The following is a 13,272-nucleotide window of genomic DNA, read 5'->3' as shown; positions in this document are numbered from 1 at the left end:
ACTATTGACTTTTGTTCCACACGTCGCATCACCATCTTTTTTTTTTTTTTTTTTTTGTGATAATTCTGATGATAAGATTTATGTACAGCAATAGGAGTAGTCAAATAGCAATTGATAAACTTCTGCATTGTTAAGATATGTACAAGTGTATAGAGTATGGGTCTTTTGGCATGTATTATTTATTAATGTGCATATTTATCGAATTACTGTTCATGTTTTGGATTTTGTGACTGTGTATATAAGTAAATCTTCGGTATCTCTAATATTCTAAAAAGAGATAAGATGTTTTGGGCAAAAAGGGTAGTTGAACAATATATCGTTTTCCCAAAATTCCCTCCATGTCCCAATAAACCTTGGTCTTGTTTTTTTGAGTAATGCTACACATACAATGCTAGTATGTGTAGGTCCACATACAACACCGTTGGGTGTGTGACACGTTAAAAGTGAAGAAAAAAAAAAAGAGGAGGAAATAAGGGGGGGAAATGCGGAAAATAGGTGGGCAAATTGGCACCATGAAGAATCGTGAGTGGAAGAATTCCCGGGTAAATTGGCTTCATCTCTTCCCCTCAAATTTGGGCAACACTTTCAATGGAACTTCACAATTTATATATATATATATATATATATATATATATATATATATATATATATATATATATATATATATATATATATATATATATATATATATATATATATATATATATATATATACCCATGAACAGCAGTGAAGACAATAGAGGAGAATCAGCCATTAACTATGGCGACGAAGTCAGGAAAAAAGGGGAAAAAATCGAAAGTGGAAAAACAATAAAAATAGGGATTTGGGCATGAAGATGAGCTGAAAACAAGGGGAAAATGGATCTGGATAAAGAAATTGATGCGAATTAGAGTTGAATGAGGAGAAAAAACAGAGAAATTGAGGTGGTGTTGTAGAGCGCGCCCCCATTGATCTTTTTGATCAATTTAACTTGTCAATCAAAATGGCTCTTTTTGAAATAAAGTGAACAGCAAACGTCCACATAAGGGTGTTATGAATGCCGGTACTTAGTCACCTGCTGAGTAGGTAGGAAGCGATTTAACGTGCGTTAGTTTGTTGTAGCTAGTAGCCGAGCGTCAACGTCAAGTTCTTATCCCATAGATTTGTCTTATTTATATCCACATAACATGTGGAATTCAAAAATCCACACTTCCTTCTGCTCCATTGTTAGTTCTAGCAAGTGATCTCGCAACGAGAAGCTCGATGTGAGTGAATTTGGTATCGAATCAATCGGGTTGTTGGGTAAGTCGAATACACATTAAGTTCATTTTTTATTTTAAATTTGATTGATTTCAAAAACTTTGTTGATCCTCACACAAAAATGTAAGCAATTTAGTTAGATAATAATGAATTTACTTGGTCTATATCATCCATATTAACAAAACGATTCAACTACTCGTATAGGCACCCAGATATGTAATTGATTTTTTTTTACTCATAATAACAAATAATTTTTTTTATACGATTTTTTTTAAACACTGGATTAAATACCTTTATAAAATTATTAACCAAAATCTGAGTTATAAAAATTGGTATAACTAAAACATAGCAAAACCAAATCTGAATAATTAAAAAAAAAAAAAATTAAACACATCAAGTAATAGTTTTATAAAATTATTAACCAAATCTGACAATAAAAAATTGGTCTAAATAAAACATAGCAAAGCCCATATATACACAATAAAAGTCGAATACAAATTAACTGCATTACATAATACATACCAAAGCCCATATATATTCACAATAGCAGTTTCAAAATTAAATTGCTTCACAATTTAAAGTGGGTTAACTGCAGTGATGATTTATGGGGTATGGGCCATAGGGTAGATGAAGACATAACGGACAAATTTGACGTAACGTTGTGAGACATAAATTTGGGATACGTCGTTACTCAGCAAAACACACGTAGATGTGCATATGTGGCAAGGTTGCTGAGTCAAAATACGTTCAATTACCCAAATGCCCCAGGTTTAATGATGAAAAAGACGATTTTACCCTGTTGATTGACAAAACAAATTGATCAACTTGTATTTTGCCGGTGTTGTAGGGTTGAGAAGAAAAGAAATACGGACTTGAAACATTGATAGTGGAAAATCAACATAGGAGAATCATGCTTTGGTGTTATATTCTACCAGAAAATTAAAAGAAAATATCAACATTAAAAAGATCAACATTAAAAAAAAAAAAATTGGAGTAATTGAAGAAGATGGCGGCGATAAGAGAAGACCAAAACTCTTTTTTTTTGGGTATTTTCAGGAAGCCAAATAAAAAAAAATTAAAAAAATCAATTTAAAAAGTTAGTGGTTGAAATTTTGAGAAAAAGTTCAAATTTTGGCTGAAACTTTTTGTTGAAAATTTGGTTTTGGGAAAAAGTGGGCCTCATTTTGTGAGCCAATGAGAGTTTTCCAGCAGTTGTTGTATGTGGGCCTTCACATACTAGGCTTGTATGTGTAACCTTTTCGTATTTTTTTACTCTTTAGGTAGGTGTGTTTATTCCGTAACTCATCACGTGTAAATGATTTTTTTTTTTTGTTTTATTTATGGTCTTTGTTTTTTGCTAGCAATGGTAAGTGTGTTGTGTTGTTCAATCGGTCGTCACGTGTTAATGGTTTTTTGTTTTACATTTATTCTTTTTTTTTTGTTTTATTTATGGTCTTTGTGTTTTTGCTATCAATGTTGTATCTCATCACTATCGACCTTGTTCCACACGTCGCATCACCTTCTTTTTTTTTAGTGTGAAAATTCTCAATGATAATATTTCCGTACAACTATATGAGTAGTCAAATCTCAATTGATAAACTTCTGCTATGTTAAGATATGTACAAGTGTTATAGAATATGGGTCTTTTGGCATGTATTATTTATTGATGTGCATAGTTATCGAATTATTGTTCATGTTTTGGATTTTGTGACTGTGTATATAAGTAAATGTTCGATCTCTCTGACATTTTAAAAAGAGAAAAAATGTTTTGGACAAAAAGGGTAGTTCAACAGTATATCGATTTTCCAAAATTCCCTTCATGTCCCAACAACCCTTGCTCCTTTTTTTTTACTCTTTAGGTTGTTTGGTAGGTGTGTTTATTGAGTCAGTCATCACATGTTAATGTTTTTTTTTTTGGTTTTATTTATGGTCTTTGTTTTTTGCTAGCAATGGTAGGTGTATTGTGTTGTTCTATCAATCGTCACGTGTTTCAATGAATATTTTATTTTACTTTTTTTCTAATTCTTTTTTTCTTGTTTTATTTATGGTCTTTGTTTTTTGCTAGCATTGATGTGTCTCATCACTATTGACTTTATTCCACACGTCGCATCACCATCTTTTTTTTTTTTTTTTTTTTTGTGATAATTCTCAATGATAAGATTTATGTACAGTTATAGGAGTAGTCAAATCGCAATCGACAAAGTTCAACATTGTTAAGATATGTACAAGTGTTATAGAGTATAGGTCTTTTGGCATGTATTATTTATTGATGTGCATAGTTATCTAATTACTGTTCATGTGTTTGGATTTTGTGACTGGGTATATAAGTAAATCTTCGATCTTTCTAACATTCTAAAAAGAGAAAAGATATTTTGGGCAAAAAGGGTAGTTGAATAATATATCATTTTCCCAAAATTCCCTCCATGTCCCAACAAACCTTGGTCTTGTTTTTTTGAGTGATGCTCTACACATACAATGCTAGTATGTGAAGGTTCACATACAACACCGTTGGGTGTGTGACACGTCAAACGTGAAGAAAAAAAGAGAGGAGGAAATAGGGGGGAATGGGGAAAATAGGTGGGCAAATTGGCGCCATGAAGATTCGTGAGCGGAAGAATTCCCGGGTAAATTGGCGCCATCTCTTCCCCTCAAATTTGGGCAACACTTTCAATGGAACTTCACTATTATATATATATATATATATATATATATATATATATATATATATATATATATATATATATAAGCCATTAACTATGGCGACGAAGTCAGGAAAAAAAGGGAAAAAATCGGAAGTGGAAAAGCATGAAAAATAGGGATTTGGGCATGAAGATGAGCTGAAAACAGGGGAAAATGGAACTAGTTAAAGAAATTAATGCGAATTAGAGTTGAATAAGGATAGAGAAACAGAGAAATTTAGGTGGTGTTGTAGGGTTGAGAAGAAAAGAAACACAGACTTGAAACATTGATAGTGGAGAATTAGCATAGGACAATCATGCTTTGGTGTTACATTCTACCATAAAATTTTAAAAAAAATATCAACATTAAAAAAAAAATTTAAAAAAAAAAATTGGAGTAATTGAAGAAGATGGAGGCGATAATAAAAGACAAAAACTCTTTTTTTTTTTTTTTTTTTTTGGTATTTATCAGAAAGCCAAATAAAAAAAAAATTAAAATATAAATAATTTTCTGTAAAAAAAAAAAAGGCGAAAAAAAAAATTCAATTTCAAAATTTGGTGGTTGAAATTTTGTGAAAAAGTTCAAATTTTGGCCGAAACTTTTTAATGAAAATTTAGATTTAAGAAAAAGTGGGCCCCATTTTGTGAGCCAATGAGTGTTTGCCAGCAGTTATTGTATGTGTAGCTTTTTCGTGTTTTTACTCTTTAGGTTGGTTGGGTACGTGTAAATGATTTTTTTTTTGTTTTATTTATGGTCTTTGTTTTTTGCTAGTAATGGTAAGTGTGTTGTGTTGTTCAATCGGTCGTCACGTGTTAATGGATATTTTGTTTTACATTTTTTCTATGTTTTTTTTAAAAAAATTTATGGTCTTTGTGTTTTTGCCGTGTCTCATCACTATCGCCCTTGTTCCACACGTCGCATCGCCATCTTTTTTTTAGTGTGATAATTCTCAATGATAAAATTTCCGTACAGCTATATGAGTAGTCAAATCTCAATTGATAAACTTATGTTATGTTAAGATATGTACAAGTGTTATAGAATATGGGTCTTTTGGCATGTATTATTTATTGATGTGCATAGTTATCGAATTACTGTTCATGTTTTGGATTTTGTGACTGTGTATATAAGTAAATGTTCGATCTCTCTAACATTCTAAAAAGAGAAAAAATATTTTGGACAAAAAGGGTAGTTGAACAGTATATCGGTTTTCCGAAATTCCCTCCATGTCCCAACAACCCTTGCTCCTTTTTTTTTACTCTTTAGGTTGTTTGGTAGGTGTGTTTATTGAGTCAGTCATTACGTGTCAATTTTTTTTTTTGGTTTTTTTTTATGGTCTTTGTTTTTTGCTAGCAATGATAGGTGTATTGTGTTGTTCTATCAATTGTCACGTGTTTCAATGAATTTTTTATTTTACTTTTTTTTCTAATTCTTTTTTTTTTTTTATTTATGGTCTTTGTTTTTTGCTAGCAATGTTGTGTCTCATCTTATTGACTTTGTTCCACACGTCGCATCACCATTTTCCTTTTTTGTGATAATTCTCAATGATAAGATTTATGCACAGTTATAGGAGTAGTCAAATCGCAATTGACAAAGTTCAACATTGTTAAGATATGTACAAGTGTTATAGAGTATGGGTCTTTTGGAATGTATTATTTATTGATGTGCATAGTTATCGAATTATTGTTCATGTTTTGGATTTTGTGACTGTGTATATATGTAAATCTTCGATCTTTCTAACATTCTAAAAAGGGAAAAGATATCTTGGGCAAAAAGGGTAGTTGAATAATATATCTTTTCCCCAAAATTCCCTCCATGTCCCAACAAACCTTGGTTTTGGTTTTTTGAGTGATGCTACACATACAATGCTAGTATGTGTAGGTCCACTGTCCACATACAACACCGTTGGGTGTGTGACACGTCAAAAGTGAAGAAAAAAAAAGAGTAGGAAATTAGGAGGGGAAATAGGTAAAAGAGGGGGAAAATTAAGTGGGCAATTAAATTTGCGCCATGAGGAATCGTGAGCAAAAGAATTCCAGAGTAAATTGGCGCCATCTCTTCCCCTCAAATTTGGGCAACACTTTCAATGGAACTTCACAATATTATATATATATATATATATATATATATAATATTGAACAGCAGTGAAGACAACAGAGGAGAATCAACCATTAACTATGGCGACGAAGTCAGGAAAAAAAGGGAAAAAATCGGAAGTGGAAAAACAAGAAAAATAGGAATTTTGGCATGAAGATGAGTTGAAAACAGGGGAAAAATGAAACTGGATTTAAAAAATTGTTGCGAATTAGAGTTGAATGAGGAGAGAAAAACAGAGAAATCGAGGTGGTGTTGTAGGGTTGAGAAAAAAAAGAAACACGGATTTGAAACATTGATAGTGGAGAATTAGCATACGAGAATCATGCTTTGGTATTATATTATACTAGAAAAATAAAAGAAAATATCAACATTAAAAGATCAACAATTAAAAAAAAAAATTGGAGTAATTGAAGAAGATGGCAGCGACAAGAGAAGACCAAAACTTTTTTTTTTTTTTGGTATTTTTGAGAAAGCCAAATAAAAAAAAATAATTTTCTTTCCAAAAAAAATTTCAATTTCAAAATTTAGTGGTTGAAATTTTGGGAAAAAGTTCAAATTTTGGCTGAAACTTTTTGTTGAAAATTTTGTTTTGGGAAAAAGTGGGCCCCATTTTGTGAGCCAATAAGAGTTTGCCAGCAATTGTTGTATGTGGGCCTTCACATACTAGGCGGCCCACATACTAGGCTTGTATGTGTTGTCTTTTCGTGTTTTTTTTTTTACTCTTTAGGTAGGTTGGTAGATGTGTTTATTCGGTCACTCATCACGTGTAAATGATTTTTTTTTTGGTTTTATTTATGGTCTTTGTTTTTTGCTAGCAATGGTAGGTGTGTTGTGTTGTTGAATCAGTCGTCACGTGTGGCAATGAATTTTTTTTTTTTGTTTTTTTTTTCTAATTCTTTTTTGTTTTATTTATGGTCTTTGTGTTTTTTGCTAGCAATGTTGTGTTTTATCACTATCGACCTTGTTTCACACGTCGCATTACCAATTTTTTTAGGGTGATAGTTCTCAATGATAAGATTTCTTTACAGCTATATGAGTAGTCAAATCTCAATTGATAAATTTCTGCTATGTTAAGATATGTACAAGTGTTATAGAGTATGGGTCTTTTGGCATTTATTATTTATTGATGTGCATAGTAATCGAATTACTGTTCATGTTTTGAATTTTGTGACTGTGTATATAAATAAATGTTTGATTTCTCTAACATTCTAAAAAGAGAAAAAAATGTTTTTGACAAAAAGGGTAGTTGAACAGTATACCGGTTTACCAAAATTCCCTCAATGTCCCAACAACCCTTGCTCCTTTTTTTTTACTCTTTAGGTTGTTATAGAGTATGGATCTTTTGGCATTTATTATTTATTGATGTGCATAGTAATCGAATTATTGTTCATGTTTTGGATTTTGTGACTGTGTATATAAATAAATGTTTGATTTCTCTAACATTCTAAAAAGAGAAAAAATGTTTTGGACAAAAAGGGTAGTTGAACAGTATATCGGTTTCCCAAAATTCCCTCAATGTCCCAACAACCCTTGCTCCCTTTTTTTTTTTACTCTTTAGGTTGTTTGGTAGGTGTGTTATTCAGTCAGTCATCACGTGTCAATGATTTTTTTTTTTTTTTTTTTTTTTTTTTTTTTTTTTTTTTTTTTTAATTTATGGTCTTTGTTTTTTTGGTAGCAATGGTAGGTGTGTTGTGTTGTTTAATCAGTCGTCACATGTTTCAACGAATTTTTTTTTTTTATTTTACTTCTCTTTTTTTTTTTTTTTTAATAGGAAATTTTGATTTTTACCACCTTCAAATAACGACTTTATTGAATTTACCACCTCCAAAAAAAAAAAAAGATTTACTTTACCACCTCATAAAAAAAAATTAAACATCAGTTTTCCCACCTAAGTCTAACTCCGGTGACGGAAACTGCCAGTGGGGCCCGCCATAATAGCTAGTTTTTGAAATTATCCCCAAATTCTCCCGATTTCCCTTTGATTTAAACCTAACTTCTTCATTTCTACATCTATTTCGTGAAGATTGAAGTTTTTTTTTGCCATTTTCTTCACAAATTCTGATTTTGGGTGATCCTTATCAATCCCACATCCTCAAATTATCAAATTATTGAAGATTGTACTCGGCCCTGAATCAATTGAACTGTTCGACGACAAACAGCGAAAAGGTAAGCAATTTTCATGAATTCTGTTGTAATTTTTTGCAATTGTTTGCGTGATTATGTTACAATTGCTAAGTATAATTGAAATTGCATGTTTTCTGTTATTAATTCAACCCCAATTTCATATTGTAAATAATTAGGGTTCATGTAAGTGTAAATTAATTTGGGGGTTTTTGATATTTCAATTGGGCAGTAAAATTAGGGTTAGATTATGGTAATTGTGTTCAAATACAATTAACTTCAATGAAAATTTGGCAGTAGAAATGGTCACACTACCTCTGAATTACGAGAACAATTTTTTTCCAGAAGTCGGATCTATTCTTCGTCGTCGTCTGTTTTCTGAAACCTCTGTCATATAACAATCAGGTTCAGGAAACAGAAATTGAAGCAGCTCAGGTACGAGTAATTGTTGCTGCTCATCCACGGATTCGGTATTTATAAGATCAAACACGTTTTTGTTTGCAATCCTTAAGCCATTAAGGATACAAATCAGACCAAAAACCAAGCTATAAGCAAATTATAAGATGAACTTTGGCTCATTTACTACCCAAATTAAGGATTTGTGAAGAAAATCGCAAAAAAAAACTTCAATCTTCAACAATTTGATGTGGAAATGAAGAAGGTTGGTTTAAATAGAAGGAAAATCGAGAGAATTTGGGGATAATTTCAAAAACTAGCTGTTATGGCGGGCCCCACTGGCGGTTTCCGTCACCGGAGTTAGGCTTAGGTGGGAAAACTGATGTTTAATTTTTTTATGAGGTGGTAAAGTAAATATTTTTTTTTGGAGGTGGTAAATTCAATAAAGTCGTTATTTGTAGGTGGTAAAAATCAAAATTTCCTTTTTTTTATGGCCTTTGTTTTTTGCTAGCAATGTTATGTCTCATTACTATTGACTTTATTCTACAAGTCGCATCACCTTCTTTTTTTTTGGGTGTTATTTCTCAATATGATAAGATTTATGTACAGTTATAAGAGTAGTCAAATCACAATTGACAAACTTCAACGTTGTTAAGATATGTACAAGTGTTATAGAATATGGGTCTTTTGGCATGTGTTATTTATTAATGTGCATAGTTATCGAATTATTGTTCATGTTATGGATTTTGTGACTGTGTATATAAGTAAATTTTCGATCTCTCTGACATTTTAAAAAGAGAAAAGATGTTTTACGCAAAAAGGGTAGTTGAACAGTATATCGTTTTCTCTACATTCCCTCCATGTCCCAACAAACTTTGGTCTTGTTTTTTTTACTCTTTAGGTTGGTTGGTAGGTGTGTTTATTCAGTCTCTCATCACTTGTAAATGATTTTTTTTTTTAGTTTTATTTATGGTCTTTGTTATTTGCTAGCAATGGTAAGTGTCTTTTGTTGTTCAAGCAGTCGTCACACGTTAATGAATTTTTTGTTTTACTTTTTTTCTAATTTTTTTTGCTTAATTTATGGTATTTGTGTTTTTGCTAGCAATGTTGTATCTCATCACTATCGACCTTGTTCCACACGTCGCAATCACCATCTTTTCTTATAGGGTGATAATTCTCAATGATAAGATTTATGTGTAGCTATATGAGCAGTCAAATCTCAATTGATAAACTTCTGCTATGTTAAGATATGTACAAGTGTTATAGAGAATGGGTCTTTTGGCATGTATTATTTATTGATATGCATAGTTATTGAATTACTGTTCATGTTTTGGATTTTGTGACTGTGTATATAAGTAAATGTTCGATCTCTCTAACATTCTAAAAAGAGAAAAAATATTTTGGACAAAAGGGTAATTGAATAGTATATCGGTTTCCCAAAATTCCCTCAATGTCCCAACAACCCTTGCTCCTTTTTATTTACTCTTTAGGTTGTTTGGTAGGTGTGTTTATTCAGTTAGTCATCACGTGTCAATGTTTTTTTTTTTTTTGTTTTTGGGGGTTTTATTTATGGTCTTTGTTTTTTGGTAGCAATGGTAGGTGTGATGTGTTGTTCAATCAGTCGTCACGTGTGTCAATGAATATCTTGTTTTCCTTTTTTTTTTCTAATTATTTTTTTTGTTTTATTTATGGTCTTTGTTTTTTGTTAGCAATGTTATGTCTCATCACTATTAACGTTGTTCCACATGTCGCATCACCTTTTTTTTTTTTTTTGGGTGATATTTCTCAATGATAAGATTTATGTAGAGCTATAAGAGTAGTCAAATCTCAATTGATAAAATTCTGCATTGTTAAGATATGTACAAGTGTTATAGAGTATGGGTCTTTTGGCATGTATTATTTATTGATGTACATAGTTATCGAATTATTGTTCATGTTTTGGATTTTGTGACTGTGTATATAAGTAAATCTTCGATCTCCTTAACATTCTAAAAAGAGAAAAGATGCTTTGGGCAAAAAGGGTGGTTGAACAGTATATCGTTTTCCCTAAATTCCCTCCTTGTCCCAACAACCCTTTATTTATTTTTATTTTTTTTTAACTCTTTAGGTTGTTTGGTAGGTGTGTTTATTTAATCATTCATCACGTGTCAATGATTTATTTTATTTTTTTGGTTTTATTTATAGTCTTTGTTTTTTGCTAGCAATGGTTGGTGTGTTGTGTTGTTGAATCAGTCGTCACGTGTGGCAATGAATTTTTTGTATTTCTTTATTTTTTTTTCTAATTATTTATTTTTTTGTTTTATTTATCATCTTTGTTTTTTTGGAGAGAGCCCTAGTTGCTCAACGTGAGAAACAAGTTTGTTCCTCACAATGGCAGTTTTGAAAATATTTTGATGTTTTTCACTTACTGAGATGTTGAGTCGGATTTCGTGGGGACAGCTTATGTGTCAAATTGGTTGAATAATGGCGTAACAAGAAAACGGAATAACAGAATTAGCTGAGCTCCTCTCACCACTTTCTGAATTAGTTCACAGCTCTCCTCAACTCTATCAGAGCTCATAACCTCTCCTCACCTGCCAGATGACTTAATTGGGTCTTCAAGTTGTCGGAAATCCGTCGAAGATAACAGGTTGGTGAAGTTTTCTATTCTTTCTTCTTCATCCCTTCATGTTAATTTTTGTTCTGATCTGTTGTTCTGGTTCTAGGGTTTTGGTCAAATTGAATTCACAATTGAGACCGAAATCAGAATAATTGAAAGTAATGGGGTTATGCGTTGACATTCCTATGTTGAAATGGTACAAATTGGCTGAAAATGGGTAATTGATTTTGTTTTAAAGGGTGTAAAATGGAAAATATGAGAATGTGTTGTTGTCTTGTTACTGCAAAAACGTGTTGTCTTGGTCGATTTTTCATACTTTTTTAAATTGGTTGTAGTTACACAGACTATGGTTGTTTTAATTTGTACAATAATGATATGTAATGCGATCTGTTATAATGGGGTTTGAAGTTCTGATAATTGTTGATTGATTTTGGATAAAAATTCAATTCATACTTTATAAAACTATGTTATAGTCTTGTGTGATGCCAAAATGTGTTTGTTGAATTGTCGTACTTTGTTCGGAGAGTTATGATTGTTTCAATTTGTATCATAATTCTGTTGGTGTTCTGCTTTTGAAGGGTGGAAGTGAATTGTTTTTGATGTTATAAGAGTGGAGTTAAGTTTAGGAGGATATTCATATGGAGGGTATAGAAGACATAGTTCTTGCAGATAGTGTTAGTAAAGATGTTATAAGGGGCAGTAATGTTGGTGTTGGTGATAGGGGCAGTGGAGTTAAGTTCAGGAGGAGTAACATTGATATGTTGGAGGGTATTGATATGGAGGGTATTGATATGGAGGTTTTAGAAGACACAGTTGTTGCAGATATTGTTAGTGAAGATGTTAACATGAATGTTGGGTATTTATCCCCCTTGAATACAATTCAGACAACTCACACTGTGGTTGGTAGCAACGATATGGCAGTTGGTAGCAATGACATGATAGTAATTGTTGAAGAGCCTAAGGAAGGGATGGTCTTCCCTTCTACGGAAGATGTTGAAGCCTACTATAAGGAGTATGCTGAGCAGATGGGGTTTGGAGTGTCTAGGGTTCAAGGTGTAAATTGTAAGAAGGACAACAGGAAAAAAAGAATAGCTAACACGTGGAAGTGTGAGTGTTGGGGAAAACCAGACATGAGGGCTAGAAGGGAAGCCAAGAAGAGGGCAAAGGCAATGGTTGTTGGAGGTTCAGGTGGTTTAGTTGATGGGGTGGTATGTGAGGATCAGTTACATAGTATGAAGAGGACTTCGAAAAAGTGTGAATGTGAGGCCCGTGTTTATGCTAGAATGAATGAAGATGGCTTGTGGGTGTTGAAGACAGTGCACCTAGAGCATAATCACCAGAATGATCCAGCAAATTCTAAGCTTGTGAAGGAGTACCGCATGAAGCACCTGACCCCATCTTTGAGGAGGACGTTGATGGATTACTATGAGCTAGGTGTACCAGTTTCTCAAATACACGGTTGCATGGCATCCAAACGAAAAGCAGTGGACAAAATGCGTCTCACCGTCAAAGACTTACAACATGAGGTGTACAAGGAAAAGCGGTTGAAGATGGTTGGAGGGGACTCGGTGGCAATGATGGAGTTTTTTGGAAAAATGCAATCCGACAACCAAAATTTTTTCCATGCCCAACGGTTGGATAAAGAAGGGAGGCTTAAGGATGTGATGTGGGTGGATGCAAGAAGTAGGGTTGCTTATGAGGACTTTGGGGATGTGGTATGCTTCGACGCAACATACCTAACAAATGAGTATGAGTTCCCATTTGCAAACTTTGTTGATGTGAACCACCACGGGCAATCGTTGTTGTTGGGATGTGCTCTTGTTTCTCATGAAGACTGCGATACTTTTCGGTGGATATTTCAGCAGTGGCTAGCTTGTATGAACAACAAAGCTCCTAGTGCCATTTTGACTGACCAAGCGACAGCTATGCGGAGGCCCCTAGCTGAAGTCATGCCAAACACGATTCATCGTTGGTGCATATGGCATATAATGAGCAAGATCCCTGAAAAACTTGGCAAGTGCGCACGGTAAGTGGCTTATGAAATTATTAGTTCATATTAGGTGTTGTCTGACTTCAATGAGTACAATAATCTGCTATATGAGTTTAATATAAGTTAATTAAATTTTTTGGTTTTATTTTTTTT

Source organism: Chenopodium album, chromosome 8 (assembly GCF_948465745.1).
Source record: "Chenopodium album chromosome 8, dcCheAlbu1.1, whole genome shotgun sequence".
NCBI lineage: Eukaryota > Viridiplantae > Streptophyta > Magnoliopsida > Caryophyllales > Amaranthaceae > Chenopodium > Chenopodium album.
This window is presented reverse-complemented; position numbering follows the sequence as displayed.